Source organism: Cricetulus griseus, chromosome 4 (assembly GCF_003668045.3).
Source record: "Cricetulus griseus strain 17A/GY chromosome 4, alternate assembly CriGri-PICRH-1.0, whole genome shotgun sequence".
Classification (NCBI taxonomy): domain Eukaryota; kingdom Metazoa; phylum Chordata; class Mammalia; order Rodentia; family Cricetidae; genus Cricetulus; species Cricetulus griseus.
The window spans coordinates 59,655,225-59,679,057 of NC_048597.1; the positions used below are offsets into that span (position 1 = coordinate 59,655,225).

Below are 23,833 nucleotides of genomic sequence, written 5' to 3' on the forward strand. Positions count from 1 at the left end.
GGTGGCGACAACGTGCTCACAGGCTGGCTTCTTCAGGGCTCAAAGCGCCTGCCCTTGGGGAGGCATGTGGTCCCCAGCAGGCGTTGCTCTGCGGCTGGTCTCCTCTGAGGGCGATTCATTGAGAAAAGTGAAAATTAGCTACGGCAGGGAAGGGCCCGCGTGGCTTGCGACGCAACCTCGCAGAGGATCTCTGGTCCCAGCTCCAAAGTCCCAACAGCAGCTGCCAATCGTCTCTATGCCGGGAACATCTCTCCAGGCCTAAGGCAGGGGAGGGCCTCCCTGTACTCAGCAACTTGCCATGTGATGCGTGGGTACGAGCCAAAGCAGAGGATCAGCACTCATGATCATTGGCTTGTCTGGGAGCCCGGCTTCCTGGGAGATAGTATTCCCAAGCAAGTGTTAACGATGGGCTCCAAAGTTCCCCTGTTTCCTATGTCTGCTTTTCATCTCTGCCCATGCGCAGTTGCCTTTGCCACAGGGACACTCTGAGCAACTTGCCCTCCCACAGTACATCTCCAGGGTGTTTCACAAGCTGTTCCCAGCAGGGAAAGCCCATCCCATCCTCCTTAAGGTCACGGGGTTGTCCTGTGTTCCCTTCAGCTGGGAGTTGCTCCCTAGAGTCTAGCAGAATGCTACTTTTGTGCACTCCTCCGAGAAAGACTATTTACAGTCTAGTGGCAGGCTTACCCACCCAGGGCTGTGCTATGACTGCTCCTTTATACAAGGGTAAGGGGTAGGCTGAAATAGCAAGTGAGCCACTGAGTGACTGGCTGAATGGAAGACTTGGGGAAGGAAATCTCACTGATAACCTACTCTCCCTGGGTGATATCAGAAAAACCCTGATTAGAAGCCCAAGGAACCAGCTGTAACTCTCTTTCACTGTGCAATGTCTGGGCCTTCAGGCTTGGGAGGTGACTGCTCTCAGTGAGGAAGGACCCACCAAGACAAAGGAGACACAGTTGCTATCAAGATACAGAGCCAAAGCCAGCACGTGGAACTATTTAGATTCTGGAAGACCATGGAAACAAACCAAGCGTGGACATAACGATGTCTGTCTTTCTCTTGGGCCAGATCACCAGACTGTCCCTGAGAACACATAGTGGGTACAGAGAATAACACTCCTCCCAACTCCTGTGTTCAGCTGCCATCACTGTTTAAGGTTTGCAGAGCCCTCCCAATAGTGACCACTGGGTATGAGTGGCCCGGGTGTAGGTTTCTGCTCTTAATTTAAGATGGTCATCAAGCCAGGTGTGGTGGCACATACCTTTAGTCCCCCAGCACTCTGGAGGCAGAGAAAGGAGGGTCTATGAATTAGAGGCCAGCCTTGTCTACAGAGCAAGTTCCAGGACAGCTAGGGCTACACAGAGAAACCCTGTCAAGAAAAACAAAACCAACTAACCAGATCTAAAAAAAAAAAAAAAAAAAAAAAAAAAAAAAAAAAAAAAAAAAAAAAAAGCACAAAGAACACAGGTTTTCTGTTGTTCAACAAATCCCAAGATCCCACTGAGTATTAAGTATTATAAAGCTAAATTTTGCATGGTTCTTGTCATCAGAAATATCCAGGCTTGTCAAGAAGACCGATGAAGAGCTTTCCCTGTGTGGCCTTTGTACAGAAACATCATGGGAGCTGCCCAGATGAAGGTGCAGTACACTCTGGATGAGACGAGAGAAGTCCAGGAGGAAGCTTGGAAATGACCCAGAGGGATGCATAGGAATGCTCTGGATACAGAGGGACGGTGAGAAGGGCACTGTGTGGTAGGGGCAGTGACAAGGGAAGCATGACACAATATGACTGCTGCCTTTGGATAGACAATATTAATCTTCTTGATTTTTGAGTTGACAGGAACAATCAGAGCAAACATGGTTTATTTATTTATTTTTTAAAGTTATTTATTTTTATGTGCATTGGTGTTTTGCCATGGGTGTTGGGTCACCTGGAACTATAGACAGTTGTGAGCCACCATGTGGGTGCTGGGAATCAAACCTCTGGAAGAGCAGCCAGTGCTCTTAACCCCTGAGCCATCTCTCCAGCCCCCAAACATGGTTTATAAGCCTGAAGGTCCTGGAAGTTCCTATGAGCAATCCATAGCCTCACATGCTGCTGTGAGTAACCTGTCCAGAGGCAGGGCAAATTTAGGCATCATTGCTGGTTAAATAGACAACTGAGGTGTGTATTAAGGTGATAATATGAATCTTTGTATCTCCCTATCCGAGAATGCATAGATTGAAGTCCTAAGTATCAATGTAGTAGTGTTAGGCAATGGGGCAATTAGGTCACAAGACCTAATTGATAACAGGATTGGTACCCTCATTAAAGAGCCTTCAGGCGGTGCTCCTGCTTTCTTCCTTCCAATAAGGATACCACAAACCAGCTGTCTCTCCAGAACCATGGTTCTCACCCTGTGGGTGGTGACCTCTTAGGGATCAAATGACCCTTTCACAGGGGTTGCATATCAGATATTCTGTATATTAGATATTAACATTGCAAATCATTACAGTAGTAAAATTACAGTTATGAAGTAGCAGCAAAGATAATTTTATGGTTGGGGATCACCACAGCCATGAGGACTGTATTAAAGGATTGCAGCATTAGGAAGGTTGAGAACCACTGCTGTAGAGCTTCTTGTAGATATTGATGCTTAAGATTCATTAGGAGCTGGGTGGTTGTGGCCCACACTTTTAATCCCAGCACCTGGGAGGCAGAGACAGGCAATCTCTGAGTTCAAGGCCAGCTTAGTCTACACAGTGAGTTCCAGGACAGCCAGCACTACATAGAGAAACCCTATCTCAAAAAACAAACAACAACAACAATGATCATTAGGATAGTGATCCAACAAATGGCCAGTTATAGAGAACTCTTACACCTCTTCCTCAAATTCTAGCCTCTAGCTGGAAGAAGAAGTTTGGGAAGATTACTGACTAGGTTCAGTTTGTAATCCAAAGACACATGTCCACTCCTGGGTCAGTCTCTGACCAGGAAGTTTTATATGAGAGCAGTATGGCTTCTTGGGTCCTACTCTTCCAACAAGATGGCTGGAAATTGACCTTGGAGAGGAAGGAGGATTGGAAAATTCAAGAATCAGAAATTTACTTGCAAGGAAGGTCATTCAGATAGGATATAATAAAATATTGGATTGGATGAAAATGGGGTTTAGTCATGTGAGTCTATCAGACCAAATTGGTTATGATTGTCAAGACAAGTCTACAATTATTGGCATTGCAAGAACCTTAGATACTGCCTACTGTAAGTTAGGTAAAGTATCATGTTTCGAGTTCTTCTTAAGTGGCCACCATGGCACTTTAGATGGCACAGTGGTTAGGAGCACTGGCTGCTCTTCCAGAGGTCCCAGGTTTGATTCTCAGCACCCACATGGTGGCTCACAACTGTCTCTGACGTCAGTCCCAGGCATATTGAATACCTTCTGGCCTCCAAGGGTGTCAGGTATGCATATGGTACACAGACATACATGCAGTAAAATACCTGTAGGCATAAAATAAAAACAATGAAATTTTAAAAAATTAAGTGACGTGGCCACTCTGACAGATTTTAGTACTTCTTCACTTAAATGGTAGGGACTTAGAAACGGTTTTCTTTTCAACAGCTTAGTGACCCTTCCAGAAGTGTCATCTGAAACAGCAGCTTATGAAGGCTGGGAACAGGAGAGGGACATTCCCCATGTCACAACCATATCTGCCCTCTGAAGCAGGAATTGCAATCCCTTTTAAGGTGAGTAGCATGCTGTATGAGGGAGCAGATTTTCCCAGATCCAATAGCTGAAAGGGAGAAGCGGGACTCTGGCCTACCTGGATCACAGTCTACTGCCACATGCTCCCATGGCTCTTCCTTTTTCCGCTGAGGCCTAGCCAGGCAAGCCTTCCTCAAAATGGCATTCACTTTAATTGATGGTTGACATTGGAGGAGAATGTGTGGAGGGGACAGGTTATAGTTGACCCTGCAAATCTGTGGGTTCAGCACTCATGACTCCAAACTGCAGACTGAAAATATTTGAAACATATATTTGTATAGAGAATGTGGAAACATTTTTCTTATTATTCCCTAAACAATACTGCATAACAGCCATGTCCACTGCATCCACACTGTATTACGTGATGACGTAAAGTGCAGGAGAGATATGCATGGGTTATATGTAAGTGCTAGAGCATTTTCTATGAGAAATTTGAACACACCTAGATTCTGGTATCTGTGGGGTTCCTGGCACCAATCTCCCATGGGTCCTGAGGGACAAGTATACAAATTTGGTAAATATCTAAACCATGTGTTCTAGAAGTCTTCAGAGACATTTAACAAAATTGTTACTTGTAATTAACCTTGAGTAAACCCCCCAATGCAAAGTGTCTTATCTGTCCAATAGAGCCCTCCTAAGACCACACAAAGCTCTGGTTTCTGGAGACAACAGATGTCATTGCTCTCATGAATAATATCAGCACTTTGCACACAAGTGCATCAAGGAAGGAGTGTATGCAGATGGAGATGGGGTGGGGGGGCAGTACTGGAGTCTCTCTGAGGTCATGCCAGGCCCCAATGTAGCTTTAGATGCAGGGGGTATTTGAAAGAGTTGGTCTGGACCTGAGAAATCCCAGGATAGACCAAATGGCAGCTGGAGAGGCAGACACCCTCGGCCAGACAGGAGCAGCTGAAGACAGCTCAGCCTGTGTTGACTTAGAAAGGTCAGAAGCATAGAATGGGTTCCCAAACTTGAGGTGCCAATCAAATCCCTAGTTCTCAGATTTAGAGTAGTGGCCTTTAATCCTGGCACCCAGGAGGTAGAGATGGGCAGCTCTTTGTGAGTTCAAGGCCGGACTGGATTATATAGAGACTTCCAGGTCAGCCAGGGCTGCATAGTGAGACCCTGTCTCCAAACAACAGCAGCAGCAGCAACAGCAACAAAGCTGCTTCTCGGGAAACCTGCCTGTGTGTTTGAGAGGGCGGTAGAGGTAGCATTTGACAGGTGCTGCAGGTAATTTCATATAGGCAGGACTTGGGACACAACTGGTGACAGGTTTTCCTCCCTGTATTCAGTGCTCTGCTCTACATATTGAGAGGGTTTCCAGGACAGTTTTGAGCACTGCAAGGCTCGTAGGTGGCCATACCTGGGAAAGGAATCCAGATGACAGACCCTTACTGCTCCATCTGGCAGTGTCTTGTGTGTGTCCATGTGGGTGTCCAAACAGGACAGTGTTTCTCTTTCTGGAGGCCGTGGCTCAGGTCCAGGACAAAAACCACTCCCAGTCTCAGGTCCCAGGATCACACAGGATGATTTATTCAAGAGCTCAAAAGAAAATGAAATGTGTGGATTTAGCCGACAATTATTTGTGTACTTTTCCCTTGACAAATAGTCCCCATGCTTGGCCTGGGAGACAAGCCAGGTTCTCAGAAGTGCCTTCTAAGGGTCCCTAGACTTTCCCCAGCAGGGAGGCCACATGAAAGTGTTTCAGGTGGCACCACGCTGCCCCCATGACAGTTCTTCACAGGGCAGAGGGGGAAAGGCAAGAGTCCTGTCTGGAAAAACGAGACAGGCTGGGCCTGAAGCACTGATTTCTGGTTCAAGTTTCCCAACAAAATTTGAAGAAGGAACTTTCCATTTCTCCTTGTTCTTATTCACCTTGGCAGTCTGTGGTGTCCCAGATGAGTGCAGGGAAAGCCTGCTCTGGGTGGGCTTCTGGCCAGACCTGCTCATCAAATGACTAGACCCTGTGAGGGTCCAGTGTGCCACTTGCTCACATTGGTCAGAAAAGGCCTCCACCTGCTTGCCTTCAGCTCCACTTTAGCCATTTTGCTCTGTGAAGATCTGGCCAGACTTTGAGCCTGAGAACCTATAGCTAGCCACATCATGTAAGCTGTCACCTGTGGATATGAACTTAAGTGAGTGCCATGGTCAGTAAATATGAACTAAATAGCTAATGCTATTTTATGTCAGATTCTGGGAACCAAAAAGTAAGATACAACCCTTCTCTTCAGAGTTTAGGGTCTATGGGAATGAGGGCTGGGCAAATATTAGCCGGGGGTGGGGGGCTCAGATAAAAGTGACAAGAAAGCAACAGAGAGATTGGGGATGTAGTCTGGATAGAGACATCAGGCAATACTTCCCAGAAGAACTGGCGCTCGCCCTGGGTCTTGAAGGGTGATTGGGACTGTAGAGAGAGTAGATGAGATTGAGGGAAAACATGTAGGATCATGGTGGTTAGTGTGTACCTGCTGCAGGTAGGTACATCTAGTAGCCTGCAGTTGCTAGTAGGTAGATAGACAAAGGAATGAGGAAGCCAGGTGTGGTGGTGCATGCCTTTAATCAGTCGGTAGGCAGAGGTAGGTAGATCTCTGTGGTTGGCTGCTCCCATGGACTCCAGGGTCAGAAAGCCTCCATCCCAAACCTGATCTTTTGCTTTGCTACATAGGAGCTATAGGGAAGTTTCTTAGATTCTCTGTACTTCAGTGTCCTCTTCTCTAGAAATGGATAGACAAACTACACAGTAAAACTCTTGCCCATCCCTGCTTTCGTTGGTTTAGCTTTTGTTGTTATCACTTGTCCCTGAGGTACCTGGTGTATCACTTCACGATAGTTTTAGCTATCTGGCAACACACGTGACAAATCCTATCAAATGACAAATACTTTGGGGAGGGGGTCCTTTAAAATTCAGGAGGTCTAAAATAGAAGTGTTTCTTGGGCAGAAAGTTCAAAGGGTAAGCAAGCCAATGCCAGTTGTCATTGGAAAATTTGAAGATTCCCAAAAGAATTTTGCAAAGTAGCCTTGGCACTGTCCCTATGGAACTATAGGTGCCATGATGTGTGGTGTTTTGTGTTGTCAGATACAGCATACCAAAAGAATAGGTCATGAATTACAGCAAAACAACCCTCTGTTGAGTACTTGCGTAACTACTGTGCAGGCCAAGCAACAGCACACAGACAGCACTCCTTCCTGCCACACCCCTACCACCAAGAGCAATTCTCATCTTGACTTTTACACCCCTCCACCTTGATTAAATCCTGCCACACCTAAGTATGCACTCCTGGTCTCTCGGGTTGTCTCTGACCTCTGTGCAGTGGAATCCTGAGCATGAGTTCTTGAATCTGGCTTCTCTCTCCCTACACCACCCCATTTGTGTGAAGCCGCACTATTAGAACACATCAGAGCTAAATTCACTTGACTCTCAATGGCCATTTGCACTATTTCCAGTTTGAGACCTATTAGAACAGTACTGACGGGAACATTCTTGTCTGTGTCATGCACTCTGCATCCACGTTGTGCACTATGCATCCATGTTGTGAACTCTGTGTCTGTGTTGTGCACTATTCACCTGTGTTGTGCACTCTGCATCTGTGTTGTGCAGTTTCATTAGGATTCTCCTACACGTTGAGTTGTTGGTCCATAAAAGTGGGAGCATCTTCATCTTCAGAAGATATACTGAAGTGGCATTTCACAGTTACACAGCCTACACTGCTAAGAAGCACTCCCAGCTCTATGCATGCTCACCCAAACCCGTTCTCAGTGATCTTTTTCAGGTTTCATCATCTAAGCTGTGGGGCATCCCAAACACACAATGAGAGGTTTATTGCTGCCAAATTAATTTCAGGCCTAAATGTATACTTGTGTGTGATCATAATGCATGTCTTCTCCTGAGAAGATGACTTGATGACTCCTTAACACACAAAAGACTGTTGGAAACTACTGGATGGCTTTAGAGTCCCGCTGGCAGCAGGCTAGGAGGTAGGTTGGGAGGAGATAAAATAGGACTTCAGGAAAGTTTGTAAGATGGAAAATAAAGGCAGGAATAGAGAGAATCAAGGATACATCCAGTCTGGGTTGAGAGACTAAGAAAATACCTCTTAGTGTTGACATTTTCAATGCACACAAATGCTATTATGTTGACTTTGTCTGTGTCTGGAATTGCCTTTTCTCTCAAAACATATCAGATTTAGTAATTTGAGTTGTTCTTTGCTATCTGCTTGCATTCTAACAGTACAGGTTACTGGTCCATTTATATTGATGGATGTTTGCAAAAATGCTAAACAACAACAACAAAACAAAAAGCAACTCCCCGCCCCAAGCAACAACAAAAAAACTTTATACACTTTTCTTCTTGGCAGAACTGAGATTGAACCCAGGTCCCCACGGTGTATTTTAAGATATGAAATAAAAGGTGAGCACTGTGGCACATGCCTATAGTTGAAGCTTTGGAGAGGTGGAGTCAAGAGGATCAGGAGTTTGAGGCTAGCCTTAACTACATAGTGAGTTTGAGGCCAGCCTGGGTTACATGAGGCCTTATCTCAACCAAACAAAAGGATATGAAATAAAATGAAGTCGAATGAGAAGAATAAGGCATTTTTTATGTCGAGTATAAAAATGTCTGCTATGTCATTCTCCAGATATCCCCACATATTTGAAATATTTCATGGGTTAAGCATGTTTTAAAGTTCAATATTAACTCCCAGTGGTTACTGAGCAATGGGAAGATCCAGAAGCCTCATTGGCTATGTTAGTCAAGCAGCAGTGGGAAAATGACTGGGGTGATTCTCCCTACGGGATGCCCTGGGTGCAGCTTGGCCAAGGCCTCTCTGTATGTTGTGGTTGGGCTCTGGAGTTAGATCCGCATGAGTGGGCTCCCATTCTGCTTCCCACAGACTGGGTGTGAGGCTCTGGGCAAACTGCTTCCATTGTCAGTCTCTTTCTCTGTAAAATTGGGAAATTTACTCTATTAGGCAGAGCTGTTATGGAAATTAAATATGGTCACGCATGTAACAAGCAATTTTTCCAGTCTGTGTTTGAAGAGGGAAGCAGATCCATTCTGACTGACACTGAATCAAGGCTTTGTTTCAGGATTGGCTGTCACAGTTGTGGTTGAGAAAGAGAAGATGCGTGCTATGGTTTGACTGAGTCCATAAAATTCATATGCCAGTGCTACTTGAAGGTGAGAGTTTGGGGGAGAATAATAAGATTAGATGATATCAGTGGGGTGGGGCTCAGAGATGGCATTAATAGTTTTACAGAGACATGGAAATTCAAGGTACTAAGCTTGCTCTGTCTCTCCAAGTAATGCCCTCCACCAGATCCCAGTGCAACACAAAGGCCTGCTTGCACACTGAGCAGATGCTTGCACCGTGATCTTAGACACTCCAATCTCTAGAACCATAAACCAAATAAACTTGCATCCTTTACACATTATCCAGTTCCCAGCATTGTTATTTTGTTATAGCAACAAAAGATCTAGAAATGCATAGTTAAAAGATCAGAGAAAAGTTATCCATCAGGGACCATGTAGAGATAGATGTAGGTGTAAGGCTTTGCGTTTGATGGTAACTTGACGTTTCTATGCATCAGCAGGAAAAGCAGTGGGAACAGAACATGCGGAAGAGCACATAGCAGAGTGGAACTCACAGGAACAAAACTCAGCTCACGAAAGTCACTTGGGTTGCACGGTCAGGAATTCAGGGGTTATTAGGCCCAGTAGCTAAGCAGAAGCTTTTCTCAGAGGGCAGAGTCTGGTACCCAAGTCCTAAAGGTCTATGTTATGACATGTACTTTTAAGGACTTGCAAACTGTCTGTACAGCTTCCTTACCTTCCCAACACAAATGTGCATGCTGAATCCACTTTGGATGGAAGAACAACTTGTCCAGTAGCTTGGATCATTTTTGCAAAGTCTTCTCCTTTCTCAGCCTGCACTCAAGCAGTCCTTTAGTTACTCAATAGATACATAGAGAGAGCATGCCCAAAGGCTTCAGCTGCTTCCAGAGCTTTACCAGGCGTCCTGCTGTCTGCATGGTGTTCAAAGAGACCAGATGCTACAACTTTTCCACATTGGGTAAAACAGCTTCACATGGCCAGACCCAAGGCCCTTAGAAGTTGTACCAAAATAGCTAGGCCCTGAATTTCTGTGGGATCCATTTCCCCTGATCTGTTTGCATTTTCCCAACAAGATAACTAGAATAATAGCTGTTTGTGCTCATCAAGGACCAGTTTCCATTATATCCACAGCATGGCAAGCCATGTGTTAAAATCCACGGCACGTAGAGTGTGGAGGCTGCTAAGGATCCTATGATAAGGTTATCATCATAGACTGAGGAGTTGCAGGCCTGAGATGTGACAGTGGTTGTTGCCGAGTATGCTAGATAAAAACAAACTGATTCAGGTGGACTTTATTATAGGAAACCCAGGGGGAAAAACCAAATTTGCCAGATCAATAGCTGCCAGAAGTTGATTTAGTTTCCTTAGCAAAAGAACCACATCTGGAAAAATTGCATTAGTGTTATCATATCAGCCAATTAAGTTTATGATAATCCGCTGCTATTCCCTGTGGTCCCTGTATGTTGGCAAAGGCCAAATAAGCAGGTTGAATGGGGGATGTGACCAGATTCACCATGCCTGTTCTCTCAAAGTCCATCTTGCAGGCTCCAATTTCTGTGACGTCTTCAAAAGTTTCTTTACCCTTTTGTAGGTGGAGGGGGGTTCTACTGGCTTGTTTCACATGACTTGTTTCACCATCATGGCTTGTACTCTGTGAAGAAAGATACCAGCGTGGGATTCTGCTGAGAGCTTCTGAGTCTGTTTCTAAAAACCATTAGTTCTGGGGCTGAGGACATAGTTGCCTGGACTAGGGCTATGCCACTGTGAGATGGACCTTGCCCCTAACTCCACTGAGGCTCTGGTTGCTACGAACTCCTGTCCAGACAGTAAGTCACACTCTCTTTAAATTAGTATCAGTTCAGAGCCAATACCCAGTCAGTCCTGAAAGGTCTAGTAATGTCCTTATTTCTCCCACAGAGGCATGCTGGTTATATCCTCGATTGTCTTTGAGAAAAATCTGGGGGTCAGGCAGATTTATTATTGTAGACATATTTGTTGAGCAGTAGGTTTTTTCCTGAAGGGATCTACACCCTTTGTGGTCATGTGGACATGAGGCTGGGGAAGGATCCAAGACCAGGAATCAGTTGAGGCCTGTGATTCCTGGCTGTGCTCAAGTCCCTCTGTTAATGGAATCTAGAGCTTTTCAAGCATATGCAAATCAAACAAGACTTGGGTTGCTACACATCATTTGCAGCTTAAGGCATATCAAAGTCAAAGAGCCCTCCTGGTGAAGTCTTTCTGGTGAAAGCCCTGCCTCTGCTTTCTATTAGTGACTATACATTGTCTGTTTGGTGTCTGTCACATCTCTATCTCACCCATGAATTTTTCAAGCCCACTACAGTCACAGCAGTTCCTAGGCATTTTATGAGACATGAACAAATGTCTGTTTCCCAACGACAGATCAGAGAAAGGATTCTAGCTCAGTCTAGCTTGGTGAACCCGTGAGTTCTTTTGAGGCTTCTTACTAGACCATGGGTGTTTTAGTCAGGCTTCTCTAGAGGAAAAGAACCAAGGGATGAATATATAAATATACGTATACATATATATCATATGAAAGAGAGAGAGAGAGAGAGAGAGAGAATGAGAGAGAAACTTGTGATATTTTAAGGTGTTAGAATTTTTTAAGACTATGGGACTTTAAAAAATTATGATATTGTGCTGGATAGTTTTATGTCAACTTGACACAAGCAAAAATAGAGGAGGGAACTTTCAATTAAGAAAATACCTTCATAAAATCAGGCTGTAGGCATTTTCTTAATTAGTGATGATAGGGGAGGGCTCAGTCCACTGTGGGTGGCGCCACCCCTGGCTGGTGATCCTGGTTTCTATAAGAAAACAGGCTGAACAAGCCAGGGGAAGCAAACCAATAAGCAGCACCCTCCATGGCCTCTGTATCAGCTTCTGCCTCCACATTCCTGCCCTATTTGATTTCCTGTCCTGACTTCCTTTGATGTTAAACTGAGATATGGAAGAGTAAGCCAAATAAACCCTTTGCTCCCCAACTTGCATTTTGGTCCTGGTGTTTCAGCACAGCAAGAGGAACCCTAAGGCAGATTGTAATGTTAAAATTATAAAAGAGGAAAGGGTGAAGATCTTATTAATGCGTTTGTGTGTCAAGTGGACAGTAATTGTAGTGGTTGAGTAAGAAGGGCCCCCATGGGCTCGTATATTTGAATGCTTAGTCATCAGGGAGTAGCACTATTTGAGAAGGATTAGGAGGTGTGGCCTGTTGGTGGAGGTGTGTCACTGAGAGTGGACTTTGAGGTCTAAAAAGCCCAAGCCAGGCCCAGTATTTCTCAGTCTCTGTCTGTCTCTGTCTCTGCCTGTCTCTCTCCACCTATGGCTCAGTCTCTCTCTGTCTCTCTGTCTCTCTCTCTTTTTCTTTCTCCACCTGTGGATCAGGATGTAGCTCTTAGCTCCTTCTCCAACACTACACCTGCCTGCCACCATGCTCCCCGCCATGATGATAATGGGCTAAGCCCCTGAAACAATAAGCAATCCCTAGTTAAATGATTTCCTTTTTAAAAGTTGCCTTGGTCATGGTGACAGTTGTCCTGGTTGTTTTTTTGTCAACCCAACATAAACCTACAACTATCTGAGAAAAAGGAATCTTATTTAAAAGAATTCCCCCATAAGATTTGCCTATAGACAAATCTAAGGGTCATTTTTATTTTAATTTAATGATTGATGTAGGAAGGCATGGCCCACTATGGGCAGTACAATTCCTGGGCAGGTAGTCCTGGGTTATATTAGAAAGCAGGTTAAGCAGGCCACGGGGAGCAAGCCTGGATGTAGCATTTCCCTCATGGCTTCTGTTCAGTTCCTGCTTTGGCTCCTCAATGAACTATGCAAACCCTTTCCTCCTCACATTGCTTTTGGTCAAGGTGTTTTATCACACCAATAGAAATCAGACTAAGACAATGGCTGAGGGCACCTCCCAGGAGCAAATAGGTCAGTGATCATGTGTGTGTGTGAGCTGTGGTAACACTTGGGGCTTGGCAATAACCTTCAACAAGGATGATTGTACTACTTCCCAAATCCCACAACAGCTTTTCCTCTAGCCAGCCATAGCAGGCATTGTGCAAAGGAGTGGAGGTCTGGGAAATGTGTGAGCTCGTCTAGGCTGAATCCATGCAGAGAAGTCAGGGTCTGGGTGTACTTATTTGGAGAACGAGAAATTGAACACAAGGATTGGGACCTCGGTGTTGATGTGGAGAGAGTGCTAAAGAGGAACCATATGCAAACTGGAATATAGATTAGATTGCATTAATACAACGTGGAGGATTTTCCTCATAAAAATCAGGATCAGGAAGGTCAGAGGGAAAGGCAGGCTTTGTTCTAGAACATTCTGGTATTTGACAGTGATCACGACCCACCATTTTATCATAAAGTGTTTTCTAGTACATAAAGGGCTTTTTTTCTTTTGCATGCATTGACCTTCTGTTTGGTTCATTCATCCAGGAAACATTTCTTGAGTATCTGTTTATATCAGATGCTATGCTATGTTGCACCCCAGTACATCACATGTCTACAACAATGTTACCGTTGCTATTTGACAGATAAAGGAATGCTAGCAAAACTAGTGGGATACAAAACTCCAAAGAGATATGAGATGATGTTATCTTTGCTCTCAAAATCATGAAATAATAAAATTTTTGGTAGGGAGACACAAAACCAACAGTTTAAACAGGGTAGCTTGTATAGACTCCATCAAGACTACTCAATAGCCATAGGTAATGCAAAAATGAATGTACATGCCTGTGTTTCAGTAAAATTTTACTTAAAAAATAGTCATGACTATGTGCCAATAAAACTTCATTCACACAAACAGGTCATGAGCCACACACAGTTTGCCAGTTCCTTTACGGCAGAATCATGGTCCTAAGGGAAGACTACTTGTGTAAGCAGCTCATGATGGGGCTCCTTGGTCAAGAGGTATATATACAAAGGACTGCAGAAGCAGAGGGTGTAGCTGTTTAGGGGGACTTGGCAAGGTTTCCTTGGCAGCATTTCTGTGGCTTGTATTTCCAGGTCACTGCCATCGGAGAACCAGGAAATAGCTCTCAGACTGACACTGGATGGGACCTAGAGCCTGCTTCTTATCAGAACTCCTGTCTCTTTCCTGAGCTGAGTCTGTGATATGGGAGCTGTGGCCCACTCTCTGCCTCTTCTTCCTGTACTAGCCAGTCTCTAACACCTCCTGAAACCCAGTGTTCCTCAGCCTTGGCAGCGTAGAAGCTGAGCACTTGGCAAGATGATTCTAAATAATTGCTTCCATGCCAGAGTCATCCCAGAGCTCATCCTAGAGCTCCCAGGGTCTTAGTCCACACCTGTGGAATCATGCTTAGGAGTAGATTGGAGGTTTGACCTTACAAGGAGGTCTAACTCAGTACAAGCAAGAAATCTGTAAAACAACAGAAATGACCTCAAAGTGGAAGGGGCTGCCTAGGGAGATGATGGTAGTGAGTGAGTGAGAGGCTTGGGAAGCAACTAGACAACCATTTAAAGGGTAAATTCTAGTGTGAAAAGTCCCAGGTTTAGAGGTCTGTTGCTTGTCATTTTTTGCTAGCTCTGTCATCTTGGAGTCTTTCTTTGATTCTTTTGATTTGGAAATGGAGATTACACATCTCATAGGGCTGCTGTGATGATTAAAGAACATTATTCAAGTTCACAGCAAGTGCTAACATGGTGTGCAGCTGATTCAAACCAGCTTTAGTGGGGCTGTGACATCAGATTGGGTCTGGTGACCATGTTGGGGGAATAATTTTTGAGGTCTGAGGCTTACAATTCTTTGATACATGAATCTAACAAGAACTCTTTCTTCATTTACATGAGATTATTTCATAGTCTCCCAGAAATAAAGGAATGCAACTTCTTTTTGTGACATCCCTCACATTGGACACACATGATAGAATATTAACATAAAAGAATTTTATTTGGAGGGCAAAACAAGTATAGGACTTAGAAATGCTTTAATAGTTCCCATGCATGGAAGTCATTTTGGATTCCAACACAAAGTACTTTGTCAAACTGAATACAGTCTTGCTTTTTAAATACCTCTATTAACAAAGCTTCCATTAAGGCTCACAGGGAGAATCTTTAATATTTTTGCTTGGTCCCTATTTAAATATATATCATTCGATGAGTTGCTGTTAGGAATGGGACACTCATTTCTTTAAGTCCTACAAAAAATAAAAGTAACTGACTCTGTGGACAAAGGAAGATTCAATTTCTCTTTTTTAGTACAGGTGGGAAGAATGCTAAGAGAAAATTAGCAGAGCTTTGATTTTTACTAAAATCAAAGTAAAAAAAAAAAAGTCACTTTGTGTTGATGAGCCAGCAAGCTGAGGCACAGTGACCAAGCACTGTCATTCTGGCTAGCCAGTACAGAGAGGGGGCTCCTGGTTATTGTTGGGGGCAACACAGAGTTTTCTGAACCCAGATACAGAAAAGGAAGGACTCCCAGCAGGTGGGAAAGCCCCCCAGGAGGGCTGGCCAGGCTCTATGACTCACAGCTGCCCACTGTGTAGAAATTCCCCAGCCCTGACTTTTTCTTGGCCCTTAGGATTTGTTGTCCTCTGGCTTTTTCTGTTGTGCCTTGCCTTGGCATTTCTGGTTTTCTTTCCCTTTGCAACTCTCAGATCTCTCCATTGTGCACAGTGTCCTTGTGCAGCCTTAGTCATGCTGCCTCTCACCAGGCAGCCTCTGTGCTCTCCCTCCATGAATGCAGGTCACCTGGCAGAAGCGTGGTGGCTCAGTGGGGGAAAGGAAGCCTTGTCACCCTGGTTCTGGGCTCCCTGGAGAGCATTGTGTAAGGACTTTTCAGTTGAGAGAGTCTGTGAAAGGCCGGCAGGGGCTTCTTAGGACAGTGACCTTTGGGGCCTTTTTCAATTCTGATTTTCAGATGCTGCCTCACCAGTGTGTGGCCCACAAACAAGGGCAGAAAAGGAGCAGATGGAATAGAGTGTTTGAGTGGGGCATGGAAGCTGCGTGTACAGAGGAAGACATATTAGACCTAGTATCTGGAGTCTCCTAGTCAAGACACTGGCTAAGGTTTCATGGAGAAACAATAACTCATGGTTAATATACAAAAAGATTTCTGATGTTGCAGATAGCCCTGGGTGGAAAGCCTGGAGACCTGCTCAGGAATCCTTACTCTTCTCAACATCTGTGTCACCTCAGGCCAGTGAATCTCTTTTCTCTTAGGTCAAAGATTGATAAGATCCAGTTTGTACCTATTAGCTTTAGGGCTACATGAGAGGATCAAACAGGATACAGGAAGTGCTACTGTCCAACCCTCTAATTTAACAGAGTAGATAAGCAAGTCTGGCGAAGTTAAGAAAAATCATGAGACCATAGAGTTGTGCCCTAGGCTGTTGGCGATGTGACTTCATATATACCAGGGATGCTTAGTTTGATCCTAGGCAAAACCAGCGGAAAGACCTTCAGGGGTCAAAGTTTGGTGCCCAGGATATAGCCCCAACTTTTCATCTCACATCTAACTTTATTTTGTGATGATAAAAACCATATACAGTCACTATGTGAAACTTGACAAATACAAAAGGATCAAAGAAGAGAAGGTAAAAGTTTTCATGGTTCTACTGCATGGGTAGATCTACTGTTGAAATGATGCCATATAGTTGCCTAGCCTTTTGTTATACTATGGCATGAGATGGGACCACAGTGGATCCCATAGCCAGGCAACAAACACGCCATCAGGCAGAACTTACATGGGAAGGAAGTTTTATTACAAAGGGAAGGGAGTAGAGAGAGGGAGAGGGATGGGGAAGGAAGAGAAAAAGAGAGAAAGAGAGAAAAGAGGGAGGGAAGACAGAGATCTTTCTGCCTCCACAGAGAGATGGCAGAAAGATTGAGAGGGGAGGGGGGTGGGGTTTGCCTCTTAAAGAAACTTTTGTAAATGCATGCAGGCTGTGTAGCAGCCATAGGACCCTGGGCTGGCCAGGGTACTGCCTGAGTACATTCTGCCAGGTGACAGGGGGCAGGCCAGCATGTCTGAATCCTTTCACCTTTCTCTATTCATGTGTGCATTTGAACACATTTGCAACAGTGGTCCTTTCTTCACTGGAGTTTGTTGCACATGCTAACCCTGAAATTTGTGGAATAGTATTTACAATTGCATAATTGCCCATTGAACAGTTATATAAATAGGTCTCCGGTGATGAACATTGCTGTAGTTTTGATCTGCAGCGCTCTCAAGTGCTGTGGCTTGTGCTGTTGTTGAGGAATGGAAATGGGTGGTGGTGCACACCTCTTAATCCCAGCACTCAGGAGGCACAGGCAGGTGGGATCTCTGAGTTTGAGGCTAGCCTGGTCTCCAGAGAATAGCCAGGGCTAGACAAAGAAACCCTGCCTTGGGGGAAAAAATAAGGAGTGGAAACTTTAGGAATTTGACCCTAGTGGAAAGGAGTTAGGTCATTGAAAGTGTACCTCCTTTTTTGTTTATATTAAAAATAATTCTGTGTGTGTATGTTGTGTGAGTTTATGTGCACCACATATGTACAGATGCCCAAGGAGGCTAGAGGATATTAGATTCCCTAGAACTGGAGTCACAGAAGGTTGTGAGCTGCCCCTCATGGGTGTTTGGAATTGAACCCAGGTCCCCTGCAAGAGCCCCTTGAAAGCATACCCTTGAAGGAGAGATGGGGACCCTGCCCCTTTCCTACCTGTCTTTTGCCTTCTGTGTGCCATGAAATAAACATTCTACTATGCAGTCCTACTATGGTGTGCTGCCTCAGCCCAGACCCAGAAGAAGCTGTCAACCATCATGGATTGAAAGTTCCAAGCCATGGCCAGGCAGGAGTGCTGTACACCATTAATATCAGCACTCAGGAGGCAGAGGCAGAGGGCAGGCAGATCAAGGCCATCCTGTGATGTTCAAGGCCATCCTGGTCTATAATAGTGATCTCCAGTATTGCCAGAGATACATAGTAAGATCGTTAAAAAACAAAAAGAAAATTCCAAACTGTGAGCCAAAACAACCCGTTTCTCTTTATACTTTGATCATCTCAGCATTTTGTTGCAATAATGCAAAGCTGACTAACATAAAAATCAAGGTCCTTTCCTAACTGTTCACTATTATGAACAACAGAATTGAACACTCTGTATGTAAGAACACTCTGTATGCTCTGCTGGCCCCTCATCAAATCCTAGCTCCTTTTGTTAGGTTCAGGGAATTGAATAGAATGGACAACTGAACCAAACTTGCTGCAGACTGTACTAAATGCTTGAAGAGCTGCCCCCTAGTTAAGTAAGTGCTTCTTATAGGTGTGTCATGGAATCTGGCCAGTTTCCCAATCTGGTTTCTTAAGTTTGTAGAGACTCATGATTTGCTCCCAAAGGTTTTTTTTGGTTTTTTTGTTTTTTGTTGTTGTTGTTGTTTGGTTTGGTTTTTTGAGACAGGGTTTCTCTGTGTACTCTGTGTAGCCTTAGCTGTCCTGCAGCTTGCCCTGTAGATCAGGCTGGCCTCAAACTCACAGAGGTCTGCTGCCTCTGTCTCCCAAGTGCTGGGATTAAAGGTACAAACCACCACTGTCCAGCACTCCCAAAGTTTTGAGGGTTCACCATCTTAAGATATATGGTTGTGTGAGGCTCAAAACCCTAGTGAAAATTATTTTAAAATAAAGTATTTTATTTAAAGACACATATTTTACATCAGGTGTTTTTGCCCTGTATTAATTATTCTCAGAGTTTTGTTTTATGGTTCATGCTGATTTGAGAAAGGGTTTGGCTAAGTAGCCCAGGCTGGCCTTCTGCCTCTGCTTCCTAAGTACTGGAATATAGGTGTGTGCTGGGTCTATTATGTCTGGGCCTGCAGAAGCAAAAACATGTGACAGAGACTGTTCACCTCATTGTAGACAGGAAGCAGAGGAAAGGACTACAGAAATGGACCAAGGCAAGATATAGCCCTCAGGAACATGTCCCCAAGGATATACTTCCTCCATCTAAGTGAGCCCCACCTACTACTTTTCAGCACCTCCCCCCGTGCCACCATGACGCCAACAAGGAAGTAACTCACTGATTAGGTCGAAGCTCTCAGGATCTAGTCACTCATGAGAATACACCACAGAGAATGCCCAAGGTGTGCTTTACCAATCTCCTAGATATTTCCAAGCCCAGTCCAGCTAGACAAGAGATTAACCATAACAACTTGTATCATGTCTCTGCCAAGTCCCCACCTCCTAATCCACCCAGCTGTAGGACTTACATTTGACCATTCATGAGTGGCAATAGTAATGCTGTGTGTCTTCTGAGGATGTCACAGGATGCCTTGCTGCTATGGCCCAAATCTCTAAATACAGTCATGGAAGGAAAGCCATGGCCATATATTGTCCCACTTTCATAACTCCTAAGTTGGCCGTGTGGAGAGGACTGCCACCCAGGCACTTGTTGCTTTAGCCATTACAGTGTAGCACCAAACATGTGGGAAAGGGGCCATTGTGGATGCTCAGTCCAATGGAGTGTCTAGATAATTCCTGTCCCAACCATCATCTAACTGTAACCAAGCCAGAACTGGACAGTAGCTGAATCCACTCAATGCCCACTGTATGAGATGTCCATACATGACTGTGTAAAGCTACTGTGTTTGGGATGGGCTATCATGTAATAGGTAATCAGAACAGCATGCATTTCTTCCTACAGTTTTATGCCTTTATTAATTCTGTCACATACCATGCTAATTTAGTCACATTACAGACTACCACCATCGGCACTGATTGAGCATCTTTTATGTAAAGACCGCTCTGTTTGAAGAATAAAGAACAAGCAGTATACAGTCTACTCACTGGTCTGAGTAAGGATGCACATAGACCAATGGCTCTGTGGTCCTCAAGGCACAGCATCCTCACAGGCTGGGGGGAGGGGGAGAGCAGGGTGAGTTGATTCTGCCTACAAAACAGGGCACAACTTGCTGAAACGTAGGACAATACTGAAATACATCTTGAAAGATGTCTGCCACTCACCTGTGGGCAGAGGAAGGGGACATTCCATCAGAGGGAGATCTTGTGCCAAGGGACAGAAATCCCCACATTACTTCTCCACCAGCAGAAGATGAGACTCTTGGCCAAAATAGTCTACTCTGCCATTTCCTCTTCCTTCCTCCATGTCTGCTAAGAGTTTCAAAGTGTTTCAAAGTAAGCCTTGTTAACTTTTGATAAGAAAGTAAGGATGGGCCGTGGGGCTGGCTTGCTCTTAACGTGTTGGTTAGTTTTCTTATCACTTGGCAAGGCCAGAGAGCGCATCCTGAAGATTTGTCTTGGCTCACAGGGTCAGAGCTGCAGTCATGGTTGGCTAGATCCTTGGTGCTCAGGCCAGTAGCAAGGCAGAAGCATCATGGTAGAAGAGCATGATGGCCAGGGATAAGCTGGAGTCAGGACAGGAAGGGACCTGGCACAAGAAGGCATGCCTCCAGCAATTTACCGCCTCCAACCAGGCCCCAAATGCTATCTCATTCAGCTGTGAGCTCATTGGATTCATTTGTTGATGAGATTAGCACTGTCATGATCTAGCTACTGCTCAATGGGACTACAAACTAGAGACCAAGCCTTCAACACATAAGTCCTTTGAGATTGTCTTGTTGTGGTCTGAGGTTCCATTCAACCCAAGCAGGCACAAGAGGTTACTGGAAGGCAAGATTTAATGCAGGGCAGCACAAAGAAGGGGGATAGATCAGGACCACAGAACTGAACTGCCACCCGGAATGTCAGTTGAAGCAAGTATTTAAGCACAAAAATCGCAAATGATTGTTGCCAAGTTATAGTTTCAGTTTTCACTAATCAGGATTTAGAGATTAGGGGCTTCCTTGAATGTTCTATCATTGTTGACTGACATACAATGTAAACTTTTCAGTCCAACCAATCAGATTCATTTGTTCTTCTGCTGTTAGGAACAGCCACAATGTTTCTAAAGAACTAAAGATGCATAACGACTATTTCTATGGTTTAAGGAGGCGGTGCATCAGGCATTAGAAGGTTCCCAGCTCCCCTATGGCTTGGGAACCTGAACTTTGTTTCACTCCACAGATAAAATGGAGTCTGAAGTCAAAATGGCTGTTTTTAGGCCAACGTGCTTTTTTGCTAGTTGCCAACAGTCTTAGTTAGGGTTTCTACTGCTGTGGGTAAACCATGACCAAAAGCAACTCGTGGATGAAAGGGTTTATTGCATCTTCACTTGTAATCCATTATCCAAGAAAGCCAGGGCAGGAACTAGAGGCAGGAACTGATGCAGAAACCATGGAAGAGTTCTGCTTACTGGCTTGCTCAGCCTGTTTTTTGTAGAACCCAGGACCACCTGCGCAGGGATGGCACGGCTCATAGTGGGCTGGGTCCCACATCAATCATCATTAATTAAGAAAATACCCGGAAGACTTATGTACAAGCAAGTCTTATGGGGGCATCTTCTTAATTCAGTGCCTCTTTTCCCAAATGAGTCTACTGGGTCAGGTTGACATAAAGCTAGACAGGACATGGAGATACATCATATCTCAACCGTTATCCTCACTGAGCTTTGGGTAGGATCCCTAACCTTTGCTATTCACTGGATATCTGAGGAGCATCTATAGAATATCAGTGAAGTAGTAGTCCATGTAAATTAGTACTAATCCATACTTGACCTCATCATCAACTAATGCTGAACACAAGCATATTCTAGCAGTTGTGCCCACATGTGTTCACTCAACCTGAATGCATGCATATATGTACCAAAAGCCACATGAAGTACACCTCAAAAGTGCATCACGTCTGTTAGAACTGCAATTGATTCACATACAGAGCAACAGAGCAATTTTGTCCTGTGTGTGTGTAGTCGGTATCAGTACATTCAAGATGCTGGAACAAAATACGCCAACTAAGGAATTTATACACAGCAGAATGTTTTGCTCATTATTCCTGTGGTGAGGAAATCTGAAATCAAGGTACCATCCCACCTGACATCTGGTCTCTTACATGGTACCTTCTGTGCCCTCCTCTGGCAAGACGAGCAAACACACTTCCTCCAGAGTCTTCTAAGAGTACAAATACCATTGCTGACAGCAAGGCCCTCACTCATATCCTAATCTCTTCATGGTGCCTTTAATCCAGCTCTCACTCGAGAGACAGAGGCAGGAAGTTTAAGGCCAGACTGGTCTACATAGTAAGTTCCAGGACAACCATAGGTAAATATTGAGACCCTGTCCCTCCCCAAATTCTTAAGTACATTTTACTTACTTATTATGCAAACTCACTTGCATGCACACATGCACACATGTTTCAGGACAAAGCAGGGACATGACTAATGGCCTTGTCTTAGCATGATTGGCTCTCAAGACAGCCTAAATCAAGTGCCCAAATGTTCAAATAACTGCCCCAGGTTTTGGTTCTCTGGACCAGCACAAACTACAACCTTTTCTTTCCTAATGGACTTATCAGATATCCAGGCAGCTGCTTAGTTTCCAGTGAATGTCAGCTCTCCCACCAGCTAGGGGGTCAGGGTTGGTAAGTGGCTCCTTTATAGCTCTAGGTGGAAACATTGCAGGCTCCCAGGTCAGCTGTGAAGAAGGGAGAGCAATGGTTCCCAACCTCTGGCTGCACCAGCTAGACTAGACTTCACTTGGTCTTCACTGAGGTCTGTGATGCAGAAGCAGCCGGGAAACTGAAGCGGTGTTCCTCTTGGTGCTGAGAATTCTCAAATTCCTCTCTCCTCAGGTGGGCAAGAAGGACTGACTCTAGCACACCTTGAGCGATGATGCTGGCTCCCCAGGATCCCCACCATTTCAGAGCCACCTCCTTCTGCCATCTCAGACATCTCAAGGTGTAAAGTTTTCTTCAGGAGTAAATAGCTGGGTCTCAGAGGCTGTCTGAGGCCAGGAACTTCCCTCTGGAAGGGGCTGGCTGCTTTCACCTCCACACAGAAGCAATCTGAACCAGTGTGGAACCACTATGAGAGGTTACTGCCTGACTGAACCCAGAGCCCAGATTAAAGGGTGGCTTTTTAGAAAAGGAGCAGGGTCAGGCCTTAGCAGCATGTTCAAAAGTGTCCTCAAGCTGAGAAAGCCAGGAACATTTTGAGCAGCTTTCAATTAATGGTGTTCTTCTTTTACCTTCAAGAAGCAAAATTAAGGGGCTGGAGAGATGGCTCAGCAGTTAAAAGCACTGACTGCTCCTCCAGAGGACCCAGGTTCAATTCCCAGCACCCACATGGCAGCTTACAATGTCTGTAACTCCAGGATCCAGTACCTTCACACAGACACACATGCAGGCAAGCCACCAATGAAATAAAAATAAGTAAAAAAGAGGAAGAAACAAAATTAAGTTGTGACCTCTGAGAAAATAAAGTCACCTGTTACAGACCCACCTGTGGAAGGATCTTTTTCTAAATGATTTTGTTTATCTCTCTGGATTTGAGAATATAGAAACCAAGGTCAAGAGAGAAGTGGCATTTCTGGCAACAGACAAGCTTAGGACAGGTCAAGCAGTGTTCTCCAACCTTGACAAATCCATCTGCCTCCCATTTCCTAAACTATAAAGGGTCACACCCCATAGCAAAGCTATCATGAGTACTAAGGGAAAATACAGATGAAAAGTCCAGCACACACTACGCACAGCCAGTGGGAGTCAGTAGAGTAGCAATGCCCACAGTGGAAACCCGCCCCTTTCAATGGCAGGTAGAAAGCCACGGTAAGGAGTTGTGCTGGGCATTGTCCCTGAGTGTTTGACAGACAAGCTGTTAGCTTTCCCTGGAGCTGTGCTAATGGTTCAGGAGAGCCCTTCTCTTTGTCCTTCATGACTTTTGTCCCAACTGGGCAGAGGCTTCTGAATACTTGAGAAAAAGTAATGAGTGGACAAGTGAAGCCTCCATCACCCCCAGAAGACTGGAATTAGTGACCAGGCCACAGATTTGTATCCAGCCGCTCATTCATTTAACAGATATTCAAGCACCTACTCCTTGCCAGACACAAGGCTTGGTGTTGGGGATATGGTA

The 23,833-nt window shown here is 44.8% G+C and overlaps 1 long non-coding RNA gene across 4 annotated transcripts; it reads left to right on the forward strand.

Moving 5' to 3' along the window:
* Window positions 1-633: 633 nt before the first annotated feature.
* On the forward strand, window positions 634-23,318 carry LOC103162203. 4 transcript variants are annotated; one of them, XR_004769951.1, is made up of 7 exons: window positions 634-1,159; window positions 1,554-1,736; window positions 3,603-3,727; window positions 8,106-8,158; window positions 8,836-8,926; window positions 10,452-10,686; window positions 22,558-23,318. It is a non-coding gene; the product is annotated as an uncharacterized LOC103162203 (long non-coding RNA). The 4 variants fall into 4 exon arrangements; XR_004769950.1 differs by lacking the exon at window positions 8,106-8,158; XR_004769952.1 differs by lacking the exon at window positions 8,106-8,158 and having other exon boundaries at window positions 634-1,099.
* Window positions 23,319-23,833: the final 515 nt, after the last annotated feature.